This window comes from Cryptomeria japonica, chromosome 5 (assembly GCF_030272615.1).
Source record: "Cryptomeria japonica chromosome 5, Sugi_1.0, whole genome shotgun sequence".
NCBI classification, from domain to species: Eukaryota; Viridiplantae; Streptophyta; class Pinopsida; order Cupressales; family Cupressaceae; genus Cryptomeria; species Cryptomeria japonica.
This window is the reverse complement of record NC_081409.1, coordinates 749,065,234-749,080,720: the sequence shown is the minus strand read 5'-3', so window position 1 is coordinate 749,080,720 and position 15,487 is coordinate 749,065,234. Positions and strand designations below refer to the sequence as shown.

General features: G+C 31.7%; 1 long non-coding RNA gene across 1 annotated transcript; it reads right to left on the bottom strand.

Moving 5' to 3' along the window:
- Nucleotides 1–3,934: 3,934 nt before the first annotated feature.
- On the bottom strand, nt 3,935–13,907 carry LOC131064088 (uncharacterized). The gene is made up of 3 exons (XR_009372459.1): nt 13,679–13,907; nt 13,057–13,134; nt 3,935–4,034 (listed from the first exon to the last, which is right to left on the bottom strand). It is a non-coding gene; the product is annotated as an uncharacterized LOC131064088 (long non-coding RNA).
- Nucleotides 13,908–15,487: the final 1,580 nt, after the last annotated feature.

The window sequence follows — 15,487 nt, the reverse complement described above, 5'->3', positions numbered from 1 at the left end:
TGAACACTCTCTCCATGATCATTCCTTGAGGGAAAGCAATCTTGGGAAGGGGGGACTGTCATGCCCCTGCTAGAGATTGCAGCTCTAATAACAATTTTTCTAGGCAATGAAATAAAAGATATTAGCAAGGGGCCAACCGAGGTTAAAGATCCAATGTAAGGAACCAACCAAGGTTAAAAACAATATAATAGCGATTCAATGTGAGCCGACCTAGGTTAAAAGGAATATAATTATCTGCAATTACTTAAAAGATTTTCAAGGCAGCGCTTGAATGTGAAGGGAATTATCCCTTGCAAAGAAAAGGGATGTGCCTCCTCATTAGAAGAGATAAAAGGGAAGTCAATCCATTTGTAGAAGGCATCAAGGAAGAAAATTTGAGAATATCAATCAAGGAAGGATTAATGAAGGGAGAATCATGCATTCAGAAACTCATTGAATAATAAATAGAAATCAGATGATCAATCATCAATTTGGAAATAAATTATTATTCTCAAAGGGCAGCAATGAAGAGTGATGACTCATTTCTTGTAAAGGATGGTGACTTTTCCATAAAGAAGATATATATGGAGATCATTCCAAGAAAACAGCATGGAAGTATTCACTTACCAATCCATCAAGAAAAAGCAATCAGCAAAGATCAATCAAGAAATATCTATCAGCAATAATCTAGCCAATACATTGGGTTATCAATTTTGAATTCTAGTTAGTACTTGCGAACCTAACAGGGTCCAGGCCCACAGGGTGGGCTAAGGTTTGGAGGGACAGGGTCTTTTCCTACCTTTGACAAACTAGGGATGGGGTCAGTTTCATCACTCTGGAGTTAGAGACGGTCTTTTAACTCACCAAATTTGCAAGGCATTCACAGGGAATCCACGCCTTGATCAACTTAGGGTATTGTGCTATGATTTATTGACCTGAATATATATATATATATATATAGATAGATAGAGAGAGAGAGAGAGAGAGAGAGAGAGAGAGAGAGAGAGAGATCTTTAAAACTATTGTTATATTTTGAGTGAATATTATTGGTTTAAAGAATATCCCAAAGGAGACATTACAAAAACTAGCATACCACGCGGATACCTCGAAAGAGTCCTAAGTTATAATTATCTACATGTTTATAAAGCATGGATCATAATGAGCATCTGAATTACAAAAAGTTTTAGATTAAATTGCTGGTTTAGACACGAAATTTACATAAAATGGAAAAGATTTGTGTAACATAGACTACAATACTTACAAGTCAGACTAAAATGATGGAATTGATTTTGCAATCAAAAGAGTTACCTAACTGCTCATATGAATAGAGTAAACTAACTAAAAACTATCCATGAACTGATACTACACTTGTAAAATATATCACAAGCATCCTCATAACTTGGGTTTTATGTTTTTGATTTATTAATTTTAAGTTTGAGTGTTTGAATTTCTATTCTAATTTGTGATTTTATCTATAAATTATTTTAAATATATATCACAAGCATCCTTATATTTTTACACCAAGATTCAGGAAGTATTATACCCATGCCCCAAACCCTGGTAAATTTGTTTCAAGAATAATATGCAGCAAAAGCTCTGAGATTTTTCAAGAAATCAAATTCAACAAATTTGAAAGACAAACACATCCTCAATGAAAAAATGATTATGTGGACTCAACTGGTGGAAAAAAAAAAGAGAGTAAATAGACTGTTTAGACAGAAAAACCATAAGGGAAGGATTTAGTCATCAGGGAAGATCAAATGGAACTTATACAATTCATTGATAGGCTATTATTAAATTTATATTTTGAGCTGCTGAAGCTTAAAGTTAAATCTCAAACAGTTGACCATGTTCGTGAAGATGTTTGAGTTCAACCTTGATTGGAAATCAATTATCCAATTGAGGATATGTATTGTTTGATGAAGGTAGATGATTTCAATTAACTGATATTACTGATACATAGAAGGACTCGCTACAACTAGAAAAGGCCAGTTATCTCATGATCTCATCTCTACATGCCTGACAAGAGAGTTTACCAACTGATCCAAGCAACAACTCAAGCTACACAGTTCAGGTCACCGTCAAATGAATTCACATATACAAAAGCATCCAACTCTGCGAAACATATACTTCAGTTCTGATATTTTAGTTTATAATATTCATTTTGTTATATTATGTTTGTGTCTATGGTGATTTAAAACATAAATATATGTGTACATGTATATCAATCTGTGTGTGTGCATGCATTTTTTAATGTTCTTTTTATTTTGCAAGTTTTGAATGTTTTTCCATTAACTTTAAACCACGTATGGCACCAGACAATTTGGTGTCCCATCCCAAAGCACCAGATTTGACCCATATACAGGCTTGTATATGGATAAGTCTGGATATGGTATCCACACCATATATGGTGGTATCATATCCACACCTTGCATCTGATATGCAGATATATATATCTAGACAAGGGAGGGGAAGCATCCAGCAACTTTGCCAAACACCAAACAGAATCCAAATATCTTGTATATCAGTTCATAATGTAATCACAAGAAATTTTGGGTACAAGAATGGGTATGTGGTTCATGTTCCTCAAATGGATTTTTCCATTAATTAGGACTAAGTGTAACATTGTACTATAAAGAGCTATGCCTCTATAAGATTGTTGACTTATTAGAGGCATATCAAAGCAAAGAACTGTGCTTATATTACATCTGATTGGATCAAAACCAGTAGTTCTTCAGATCATATAAACATGTTCAACATGCATATGACGATGCTAGAGAATTTTTACATTCCAAAACACCTTAATATGTCTCTGTATAATGTGCATACCAAAAGAGCATATGATATATCCCATAATCTGTATAAGCATATTATTCGCCACCAGCTAAATATATACTAAATTTTCATATATTAACCAGGTCCACTTGTCAACATGAAATGGTTTCAGGGTCATGAAAAAGCCACCAATGGAATTCTTTGTATGAATTCCTTTTAAGGTCCTATAAAAACCCACAACAAAATTGACAAAACAAAAGAAAACATCCAGCAATGCAGCTCTTTCTTAATTCTTATAATTGTTAAAATTCTTTACTATATTGTTGAAATATAAATGTTTCTTGCAACATCAGGATACATTTAAATTAACCTATAATCAAACCCCAAATTTTTGATACTAGTTGTCTACAAATAGCCCTTATTCATTAATACATAAGACTTACTAATTTGAAAAATCAAGCTAACATTAAACCTAATATATGTGTCTTGCTAGAACATGAGCACATAACTTCTCCAACTGATCTAAGCATTAAATGATAATGGAAATGAAATCCTTTGTACTCTTAAGAATCTTCACAGCTTAAAAGAACCAGAACCATTAGATATATTTTACATGGAACAGAAATATGTGTTATGTGCCCAATATGATATAAGAGGGGTAAAAGCAGGTAGAGTTTATTGACATCAATGTCAAAGTAGAAAGCAATGCAACACTGAAATTCCTTTTCAAGTGCATTTCAAAGAGTTTAATTAGCAACTTTTTCTACAATAAATGGCCTTCATTCTTGTATTGAGTCACAAGTCTATAGTGTGTCTAATCAAGTTATTTAATAAAGAAAAAAGCACACTGATAGTGAAACCCTGTCCATAATACATACAATAAGACTTAAGTTCTAAGATAGTTTTCTTCGACTGCTTTCCTAAAGGAGGCATTCCACCAGGATACTTAAAATAAAAAATCCACAGGGTCAAATATTGTGCTTCTTCCTTTATGTCAATTAATCACCATTATTTATATAACCATTAAAATACTCAAAAAGCTAGGGCATGCTTGAGGAAGCAGTAACAAAATAACTACAAAATAGCTATATATCATTTGAGAGAGAGAAAATAAAATAACAAAAAAGTGTATCGATGCATATGCCCCATGAATGAACCACATATCGTTCATGAGAATTAACAAAGGGAATGACTATAAATACAATGTAAGAAATTGGTTTGAATTTCAAACCTGGAAATATCTGCAGCTGTCCACAAGCAAGTTTCATCTCTCAAATTGCCTGTAAAATATTTGACAGTTTTGAACATAATTAGTTTATATTCAATCCTATGTTCTTAAGAGCTAGGATATTCTTTTAAGGAAGAAATTATTTTGGTCATTATTCTCCTCCTTACCCAATAGTCTGTTTTTTGCTAGATTACAAATAACTTTCAAAATAAAATGAGTTCAGGTAACCATAATCTCATGGGTTTGATGTACAATTAATTTGAACCACTTAGCATCAGCATAGCATAACAGTTTAAGCATTTTAAGAATAGAAACTTCAAGCTACTTTTGAGAGGTGCTTCATACGTTAATAAAAAAAATTAAAGCAATGATGTATATGACACGTCCAGGTTTACATTACATATGATTCAGTATTCACAAGTCAATTTATTTTGTTACAATTGAACACAAAACATAGTCAGAATAACAATATTGATATCGATGGCTTGTGCCAACTCCAAGGCAATATCAGCAATAATGATGAAAATAATTGAAGTCAGCAATAGCACAATGTGATTACAACTTGAGTAAAAGTTATGTGGCGGGTTTGGTGTTTCCTAACAAATAAAAAATATATAGTTTTTAAAATTTTTGTACCTATATAGATCTCCTAATTTGAAACATCTATAAAATAAACGTGGTTAAGTCATTTTGTATGCTTTGAGCCTCAAATATGAGAATGTGGAAAGTTTAAAGGCCTTAAACAATAAAGTAAATCAGAGAGATGTTTCTTAGAGGAAACAGTGAAAGCTAGAAATTGGTTTGCTACTTAAACCATATAAATTATTTGTCTACTCAGATAAGTTTGTGGATCTTTAATGATTTTAATGTAAAATGAACCAACATGTTATAGATTTCAGCAGTTCTTCATTCATTTTCTAGCAATCTTAAACAGTCTAAGGAAAAAAAACACTAAACTCTACACTTAAATCATAGCACACAATGGAAGATAAAACATAAGCACATTTCAATTTTCAAAGAATTCAAGGGTAAATATTCTAAGTTCTTTGCACGAGAATCTCCAAGAAAATATAACAGGACGTGAATCAAAACTGGCTGAAAGCTATCTATGAAACATGTTCACCATTTTGTGCACTATTATTCTATTTAGCAAATTTATCATCCACAATACTCAAAATTCAGATCCACACAATATTTGTATCTATCATAGAGAAATAAAAAAGAATCTGGATGCTTCTAATCAATATCTAATTACTAAAACCTGAAGGTGAAAACTAACTTTCCAAATACTAAAAATTGAAGTAGAAAACTTTTGACTTCAACCCCACTCCAAGGAGATTTATTTATTTGATTTGCACCAACTCCAATCTCTAACGGTTGAAAAATTAATTAATTAATGACTTCAAGTTGGACTACAGATATGTAAATGCAGCTATGCTTGCTTCATAACAAGGCAACATAGAAAAAATATAATAGGCACTATGCCATATTAACTATGTCAAAAATATGCAGGACATTGTGGCGTACAGCAAGGAGACAGTGAAAAACATGGCTTTCTCACTGTACGTCTTTCAACAGGAGCTAGAGAATAAGAAAGACAAGCGTAAAAGAGTTGAGTTGAAAGCTGGTTCTGCTAGTTCACCTCCCAAGTCCAACAAAGAGGTAAAGACAAAGAAAATCCAGACACCGCTCCCACCTAGGAGGAAAATGTAAACAAAGAGCTGTCCTTCAAGGACACGCTGGAAATTCTGAATCAGGAATGGCAGGCTGTGAAGGGCCTCAATCTCTTGGGTAATCATTAGCTGGTATTTCTGTTTCAGTTGGTCTTCTTCTGGTCTCCCTTGTTTGGTTGTTGTTTTCTATTTCTCTTCCAGAGATTTAGTTTCTCTTCAGATTTTTGGTAGTCTCGCCCCTTGTGAGACCCCTGTCTCCTGCCTTAAGCTGTTTTGTAAATGGGTTTGGGCCCTATCCCACTTTACCTAATCAGAACTTAACAAGACAAATATTAACCCATTCTTATCTGAAGCAAAAGACTTGTTATATTTCAAATTATGATAAACAACTATCATGGTTAAACATAGACGTTATTGAGTTACTAGTAGTTGAACTACTTTATGTTGCCTCAATTTTGTTTCCTCATAGACAGTCAACTAAAATGACATGGATTGTTGCTATCTAATGACAAATGATAGAAAGCTAAATAAGCTTCATACATATTTAGCAGATCATATCCAGATTCCTAAAACAATAATGGGTGTTTGCAAATCATTATTGCTTGTGTAAAGATGCATAGATATATAAAAAGTTAAAACGTGATCTAGAAATAATTTTGAATGATAATTGATTATAAGACCAGAGATAACAAAACAAGAAACGAAGTCATGTTTCTTCCCTTAAGGTACTTGGAAGAGAAAAGTAATTACTTATTATGTCTACAAAACAACTCCCTATTACCATTGGTCACATGGCGCTTTGAACGTTAGACAATGGAAAATGCAGTTTTGAATCTCTTGTTTACATTTACTACATAATATTAAGAGATTAAAAGAATCTAAAGTCTAAACCTTGCAATTTGGTAGTAAATATGTACATTATGGTTCAAAGAAGGAAAAAGAGGTTTTGTTCTGCATGTCTCTCGAGTCACAATGGTTATTCTATTCTAACTGTACTATGACAACATCTAGAACTCATATGCTATGATATCTAATACATCGAATGTAAATCTAGTTAAGAAAATAAATAAAATATAGACAATATAAGGGGTGGTAGTGCATTGGTAATAAGGGACACAACTAAGAATGTCCCATAAGGTCACCTGGTTACATTGTAATGATTATAGGGTGAATTATAGCATAGAAATATTATGAACCTAAAGAATCCAGTCCAACCATATCTCATACTATGTTACAGGTGATCGGACTCAAGATTTGGCAAGTTAAAAATTTAATTTCATATAAACTACATATGTGCATATATAAATACACACACACACACACATGTATGTATATATATACATATATATGTACATATATACATATACATATATACATATGTATACATACATATATATGTATGTATACATACGCACATATATATACATATATGTATATATACATTATACATATATACATGTATATACATACATATATTATACATATATACATGTATATACATTCATATATTATACATATATGTATATGTACATAGATATAGATATATGTATGCATACATATACATATATACTATATATATGTACACAACATATATGTATATGTATATATATGTATCATTATATAATATATGTATACACATGTATATGTAATATGTGCACGTACATATGCATGTATATTTATATTTAGTATCCAATCAATAGAAATGTTCCATGGCATCTATGAGCCACCCCCTTTTATCACTTTTATGTTTAGTATCTTTTTATATACTTCTTGTAAGTTTCTAAGTCCCAATGAAAGTGTATCGTCTAATGCTCCAAGCCAAATCTAATCCAGCGACTCATGGGAATCTCAAAAAAAGGTAGAGAAGGCTTTCATTGAAAAGCCTTAGACATCATGACATGTGATAGTGCAATCATATAATAAACTTAAAAGGAGCTCAACACAGGTATCATTGGGTCACATTTCCTTTATCAATTTAACTTGATCTTTTTAACTTAACCGAGGCCATGTGGCATGCTTTTAAGGGTTAACATAAAAGCAAAGGGAAAACATTTCCAAAGTTGGTGCAAATTATTCAATCTACCACCATCAATTTCATCCAATAGGTTGTGACATGCACAACCATTGCTATACAAAACGACTCCACCTTGCATCACAACAACACAATTCTTGCATCTATGCTTCCCCACATAATCCTAAGAAGGTCTACAACACTCAAGTAGCAAAGATAGCTCAGTCACATCTAGAATTTTAATTTCCTAGAAAAGTAAGGCTGAGTATTCATGGCCATTACCTACACAAGGAATTTTTAACTACCAAGGCCATGATAGTGCATTACTAGTCGGTGATTTTCATAATCCAAGACTACACAACTGTATTCAACCACCGACAAGAACTATTGAGGCTCCAAAATATGCAAAGATGTCTTTTCCTCTACCAATTTCAAAGTTCAAATATAATTTGAGTGGGAAACTCACTGTGAGTTGAATAATCTAATCTATCACTACTACCTATGGGCTCATTCAGAGGTAGATGACATTTGTACAAATAAGATATTGATCTCGACGTAGTAGTTGATTCTCATCTCCCTTTGCTGTTACACAAGAGAACCTACATGTATGTTTTTGCAAGAGTAATATAATGTAATGGTTGATAGATCAATGGATTTAATAAAAAGGAAATTCTTGTCTCAATGAGTTCTAGTCTTGTCTTTGTTCACCTAACTATTGTGTGCATGTTTCTTTCTATTGATTATTACATTCTGAACTATTAAGTTCTACTTGGTTAATAAAGACTCTATTTTACATTAACCTTTGTTTTGCTTTATTTTCTTTCTACAAACTCTATCCTTTTTGACCTCCCAACACAATAGCTTTAGGCTTAGCATTAGGATAGATAGGTAGCTAACCCTCCAATCTTGGAGACTATCTTGTAGGGTCCACTCTCATTGCCAACCCAGATTGTTGCCTGCAAGGCTTTCCATGTTCTCAGTCCTATGCAGCACATTGGTCCCAAAAAAGTCCTTTAGACTAAGCTAACAAATATTGTTATACATATATGTGTATGTATGTATACATATGTACAGATATATATCATGAACCAACGAAAAAAACAACCTAAGACTATTAATTAATGTCCTCTTACTGAAAAGAAAAGGTAAATCAGCCAATATTTACCTAATGGAAAGTAAGTATTTCTATCTACCAAATAGAAGAAGTAAATTATTCATGCTAAACCATCATTTTTATAATTTTTCTGTAAAAGAGTCCTTTAACAATGGTGAAGATGGAAAAGCAGTTTGTCCTGTTTTTCATTTGCTGCATGATGAAGTATCACCTATCTACCTAAGAGAAAATATCAACAAAATGAACCATAACTTCATCTCACTAGCACTCCACCTGTAATATAAAATTGCTTATACAGCATTCATGGATTGAACACTAGAAAGTTTGAATTCAACTTAGAAGATTCCAAATAAAGAGTGTTCATCAACTGCTGATGTAAGAAAGTGTAAATGAGCCAATATTTACCCAATGTTAAAGCTCCTGTGCACATTATTTTTGTATATGAGACTTTTAACAATGGCAAAGACATAAGATTTTTTTTTTTTTGTTTGTTTTGTGTAATAAAGTAATGTCCCCTTATTAATATTCCTAGATTAGACAATACTAAAGCTTGCAAATACAGGGAAATCACTTCCAGTTTACTTAAAGAAATAAGTCTTTTAGTAATGGTTTGACATTTGAACACATATCTATATCTTAAAAGAAATAGCGAGATTAGTGACTGATCTGAGTTCTCTGTCAAAGAGGGTCTGATATTACAACTGTTCTTTAATAGGACTGAGATTCAAGAAAATTGTAGTGTCTAATCTGATCTTGATGTATACGTAATTGGCTGACTGTGTCTGATTCACAATAATGTCTGCCACTGATTTGCTGAGAAGCAATGTGCTCAAAGAGCAGATCAACCTTGGAAATATATAAGAAGAAAATGTTCGATGATCCCCAAATGAATGAGTTTGATCTTCCTCTTATACCCTGCTAGATAGAAGGGATGCACCTCTTGAATTATGAAAGAACATATCCCTTCCTAATTACATCTCTTCACAACATAAACGAATCACATCTCTTCTTATATTTGGTCAAACTTAACTAAACACATCTTTCCATATTGCCAACATAAACATCTCAAACCACCAAATAGTCTTCTCAATACGAATTTCTATCTTCCAATTAATATTGATTTTTATCATTAATCGAAGCTGGTTTAAATGCCGGAGTTGGTTTACCTTAAATCATATTTGGTTTACATATTATTTCATCTGGATAAGGAGACTCTCTATTCATCATCGGTATTGCTCATTATTGATACAATCATAATCGTTGTTTAATATTATTGATCAATACATCAATACGTGTTTCAATTCATTGTATATACCTAATCGATCGCCGAGCCATACCATAAAATGCTTGGTGTCTTCAGCGATAATCGTGATCTCCTTCATGTTCATAATCATGGCTGTGCTGCTCAGAATACATTCCCGACCATCGAACTCTGTATGGAATCGTATTTGGAACATCCATTCTTCGACTCGGCTTTAATAAATGGCTAGGACTATCATTTAACATTGATCGATATTAAACCTAACGATACACATCTAGCAACGTCTATATGGATATGGTGATACGTGTTCTATCTGGCTATCTCAATCATGATATTATTTAGCATATGGTGAATCATCCATGTATCATAGTTGTCTATACTTGAATGTTCTCATTAGATATTTGTTTTATTACTATTCATTTATTTATATTACTTTTATTATTATTATTTGATAAATATGAAATTAATATTAATATTTAATAAATATAAATTATATATTAAATCTTGTCCGTTGATTATATATAAATATTTAATATTTTAATTGTGTTATTATTTAATTTTGAAATTCTATTCTAGAGTGGCATCATCATGTTTTGATTGTCTGAATGGGGACATCACAAATAAATTACCATTTATGTAGCTCAGCTAAAATATCCAATTAAAATTAATCGTATCTTCATCCCATGAACAATTGAACAAAGAAAATAAAGTTGACATTGGACCCATTGTTGAATGAGCAACTGAAATTCTATAGTCATCTCAAAAGGTTCCAAAGAATCCAATTAAGGCAAAAAAGAAATTTAAAAACATAGAGATTATCCTCTTGGCTGAAGAAAAAGGGTTAACCCATCTTCTAAATTTACAAATGACATTCATTAAACCACTAAAATTGTTGGATCATGGTCAAGCATAATGATAAAACCCTAGACTGAAACAAAATCTAGCAACTTCTTTTACCATTTATTGTTCAAACTTAAACATCATGAAATTATATATAGTTCAAACAAATTAACAATAAAAAATGAAATGACATCTTTCAACCAACAAATTTTAAATGACCAAACCAGAGGGAAAAAAGAAAGTACCATACAGGAATGATGCTAAACTATCCTTGGAAAACACTTTTGTCAATAATATTCTTCAAAAGTGGTAAAAAAAGAGAAAAGCTTTGTATTAATGTGAGGTTGAACACCGCAACTGCCTGGAAGAGATTAAGCACCAGTTTTTGCAGCTTCATGAAAGGGAGATCCGATGTACCAGTCAATTTTATAAAAAAAAACAGATTTAAAGTTTGAGTTGTGTAATATGCCATATAAGTGGTCGATTCCAGCTGGCTATTAGTGTTTTCTATTGTATGGCTGATTTGTATCAGCTTGTTAATATTATGACACATTGTTCTCATGTTGTTGTTGGAGCCTACCTGGTTTTGAGTCTTGGACAATGCTGGTTTGTTTCAGCTGTTGATTAGTTGTTTGCTATTTTCAATTTTGATCTTTTTCATGTGCAGTCTTACTTTGGGCTGCGTTCTATTTTATTCTATTGTAATTTTTTTCAGCTTTATTCAATACAAGAAAAAAGAAAAATGTTTATTTGTTGTATAATGGCCTATCACATCTACATGGCCTAGTCAAAATATTTATAATAATTTCTTCATCCCAGCAAGATCCAAGTAAGAAACATAAACTGATCTACAACTATTCAAGGATTGAGATATATAAATCTTAAACCCTCGGTAGATAAAAAAAATTAAGTCTATCCTCTTGTATTCAAAAGAAAGGAAAAGAAGAACAAATATTTACCTTATAAAATCAGCAGATATCTAACATCAAACTATTCTTTGTACAATTTTTTTACTAAAAAATTCTTTATAAGCACTCAACACATACTTCCTTTCAAATTTGTTTCAGTTTTTGCCGAACAAGGGGTCTATATGTAACTGAAATATCTATCAAAACAACCATGTATTCATCCCCTAACATTCGAATATAGATATACAAAATTGATTTGCACTCACTGGTGGGTTGAGTGATAGAATGCCTAAACCCAACGCATAGGATTCATAAATACTAAAAACAAAATAGCAATTGCTCTCATTTCCAAACAAGAAAAAAAAAAAAAAAAAACTGTCACAAAAATCATAACTTCATCCCGCAGTACTTCAACAGAGAAATATAAATTTTGATTTGTCTACATTCACAGATTGAATACAAATCGTCTACATTCATGGATTGAATACAAATAAGCCTAAACCCAACAAAATATTAAAAAAAGGAAAGAAAACAACTATCACAGATGAGTACAAATAAGCCTAAACGCAACAAAAAAATTAATAAAATGAAAGAAAACAACTATTCCGTGCTAAGAAGAAAGAACAATCAGACAACATTTAGCTAATGTAAAACAAAAACATAAAGAAATAAAACACAAACACACATTCTTAATATAAGCTAACCAAAACAGAAAATATCACTGAACTTTTTAAGTCTAAATAGGCCTTGCTTGCTGATTAGAAAATCCATAGATTAAATTTCACCATAGGGAATTCTTGGATTAGATTAAAAAATTCAAAGAAAGAAATATGAAGAGAATGAAAAAAAAATTGGTTACCCTGTTTTGGTAAAAGCAATGGAAAAGTATTGATATCCATTAGACCCTATGGCTCCAAGCCTGTGACACTCATATTAAGAAATTAAAAACTAGCTTTAGCAATTTCAAGATTGAACAACAGAAAGCTGAAACCCCACTCAAAAGATTATAAAAATCAAACAAAAATTAAAGTTTCGTTTGCTGAAAAGCAAGAGCAAATCAACGAAATACTTATTGAACACAGAGTACTTCTAAGCACCCAAAAAAATCAAAAGAGCAAAACAACGAAATACTTATTGAACACAGAGTACTTATAACCACCCAAAAAAATTAAAAGTAAGCCCTGAATTAATGAAACTTTCTTGGCACAGCAATCCTCACAAGACATTTTACGTCATAAAATAGCACATAATTTTAGGTGCAACTTACCCCAAGAGAGCAGGTCAAATGCATGTCCTAAGTTGAAGGTAAGCCCCTGATCTTCTTCAAATTGCAGATATAACCATCCTATGCACAATTGGAACAATACAGTCGAATTAAAAATGAAAAATAGACCAGTTCAAAACTTAGATTAGACTTCCATATAATAGAATTCCCTCAGATAAATATAAAACAGATTTACACCTGTTCAAGGATTAAGCAATAGAAAGACTAAAGTTAACTTGAAATTTTTCAAAAAATACAAAAGAAATAAGAGGGTTTCCTCTTTTGCTATAAAGATATCCAAAATTAGCCATAAAAAGTGCCATAGTTCTATCCCACTAACTCTCCAATGGAGAGATGTAAAATTGGATTTACAACCCTGTTCCAGGATTAAACAAAACAAGCATTAACCCAGTCAAAAAATTGAAATAAAGAAAAGAAAAATAGAAGATACTCTCTTCTGCTAAAAATGCAGAGCGCATAATTCAATACTTGATGAAAAAACAAGCATGTAATCTACCAAAAAAACTAATCAAAAGATATTAGGACAGGCCTAGAAACTAGAAATAATGGGGCTTTCACAGTGAATTTTCAAGTTGAATCTCATTGAAAAATGGGTATTACTTACCTCTTGCCAAAAGCAAATTCTTAGACGAAGCTGAAGCTGGTAAGCTTCTGCACTTCTCCCAGGCCAACAGAGAGAATCATATTGTCTCCAGGTAGTTTCTTACATTTCGAAAATGGATTTCATTATTTGTAAGATCAATTCTTGCGGTGAACGGACAAAAAACGCAGAAAACACGTGCTTTTTTATTTGAAATACGCGTGCCTTTCATGCTTTTTTGGGTGCTTGTTTTTTGCAACGTTCGAATGAGATGAACATACGCGAATATGATTTGAATTTAAAAAATTCATGCTCTTCTGGATGCTGTTTGGATTATTCAATAATTTTAATACTGGCAATTGCATGTCGGTGTGCAAGGAAAAGGTGTGGAAGGTTTTTTTTTTTCTTTTTCTTTATAAATTTGTTTTATTTTTTCATAAATTTGTGTAGCATGTGAGTTTAGTGGGTAGGTAATTGAGTAAATGATATGCGAGTTCAATGGGTAGGTCATTGAGTTGTGCAATAAAAATCTCAATTGAAAAATGATAGCTTTAAATCAACTATCCATCCATTTACATTAACTATATATTATTCAATGTTTTAAATTTGGTGTTTTAAATATATCATTTTTGGAATGAACAAAACACAAATAAAATAGTTGTTATATATAAAATATGTTCCCTCTATCTATATGTCTCTCTCTACCTATATGATCCACTATGTGTGCCTTTATTGCTTCCTTTATTATATCCTTCTCTCTGTTGTCTCTTTTATGTAAAGATTGATGAATTTTTTATGTGTATTTATAATGTGTTGATCATATTTTCATGTCTTCCTACCTAAAATTTGATGAGCAAAGTCCATATTGTATAGCATTGAAAGCTTGTAAAAATGAGTATATCCACGTGGAGATGCATGGACCAATTAGTAATCGATACATCAATAAGGATGTTCACATACATTGTTAATCAAATACATTTAAGAGGAGAGGATTCATGTATTACATTTGGATCTATATATTAAATTGTTAGAATTTTGTGAATTAGTGTCATTGTCAAGTCCTTTAAGTTCAATTGTTAGGTTGTTAAGTAAATGTTATTGTATACTCAACATACATTTGCATGGAAATGTGGAAGCTATGAATTGTTGGAGCACACAAAATTTAATCACTTTGATTTTAGAATCCAAGTGCCACCTATTGGATTTAAGTTCATAGAGCAGATCATTTGATTGCATTTTAAGTAGTGTAGGTTTCATGTTAAAAAGCTTCATTACTTCTCACAAATATTGTGTTTGGTGAAATCCTTTGTAGCTAATGCATTGATAAGGAGATCAACATAGGTTGATATGTAGTTATGTTGGATGCCATACATAACATAAACTTGATTTTACCAAAGCACTTTTAGTGTTAATCTATGTTGCATCATACATTTCACTTGATACTTATATTTTGTAATGGTAAAAATGAGCCTTTTATTTTGTAATAAGATGAAATGTTCATAGTTTTTAGTATTCTAAATTTTAGTTCATTGGCATCCAATAGAGATGTAGTGGAGAATTATTATGTATCAAGATAAACATGATCTACATGAATCTCCAATATCAAAGTAACTCTTATGCAAGTAGTGGTTGTGAAAGTAGATCAAAGTTTTATTTTTTTAAGAGAAGGTGCCTATTTACAAGAAATGTCACATATTAATTGTGTTTGGTTTGTTTTTATTAATATACATGCAACATAGAGAGGGGTAAATCAAAATGAAGATAAAGCAATAAACAAAGAGATAGAGGGAAAGAGACACGGATAAAAGTGGGAGAGACAAGGGCTAAGAGAAA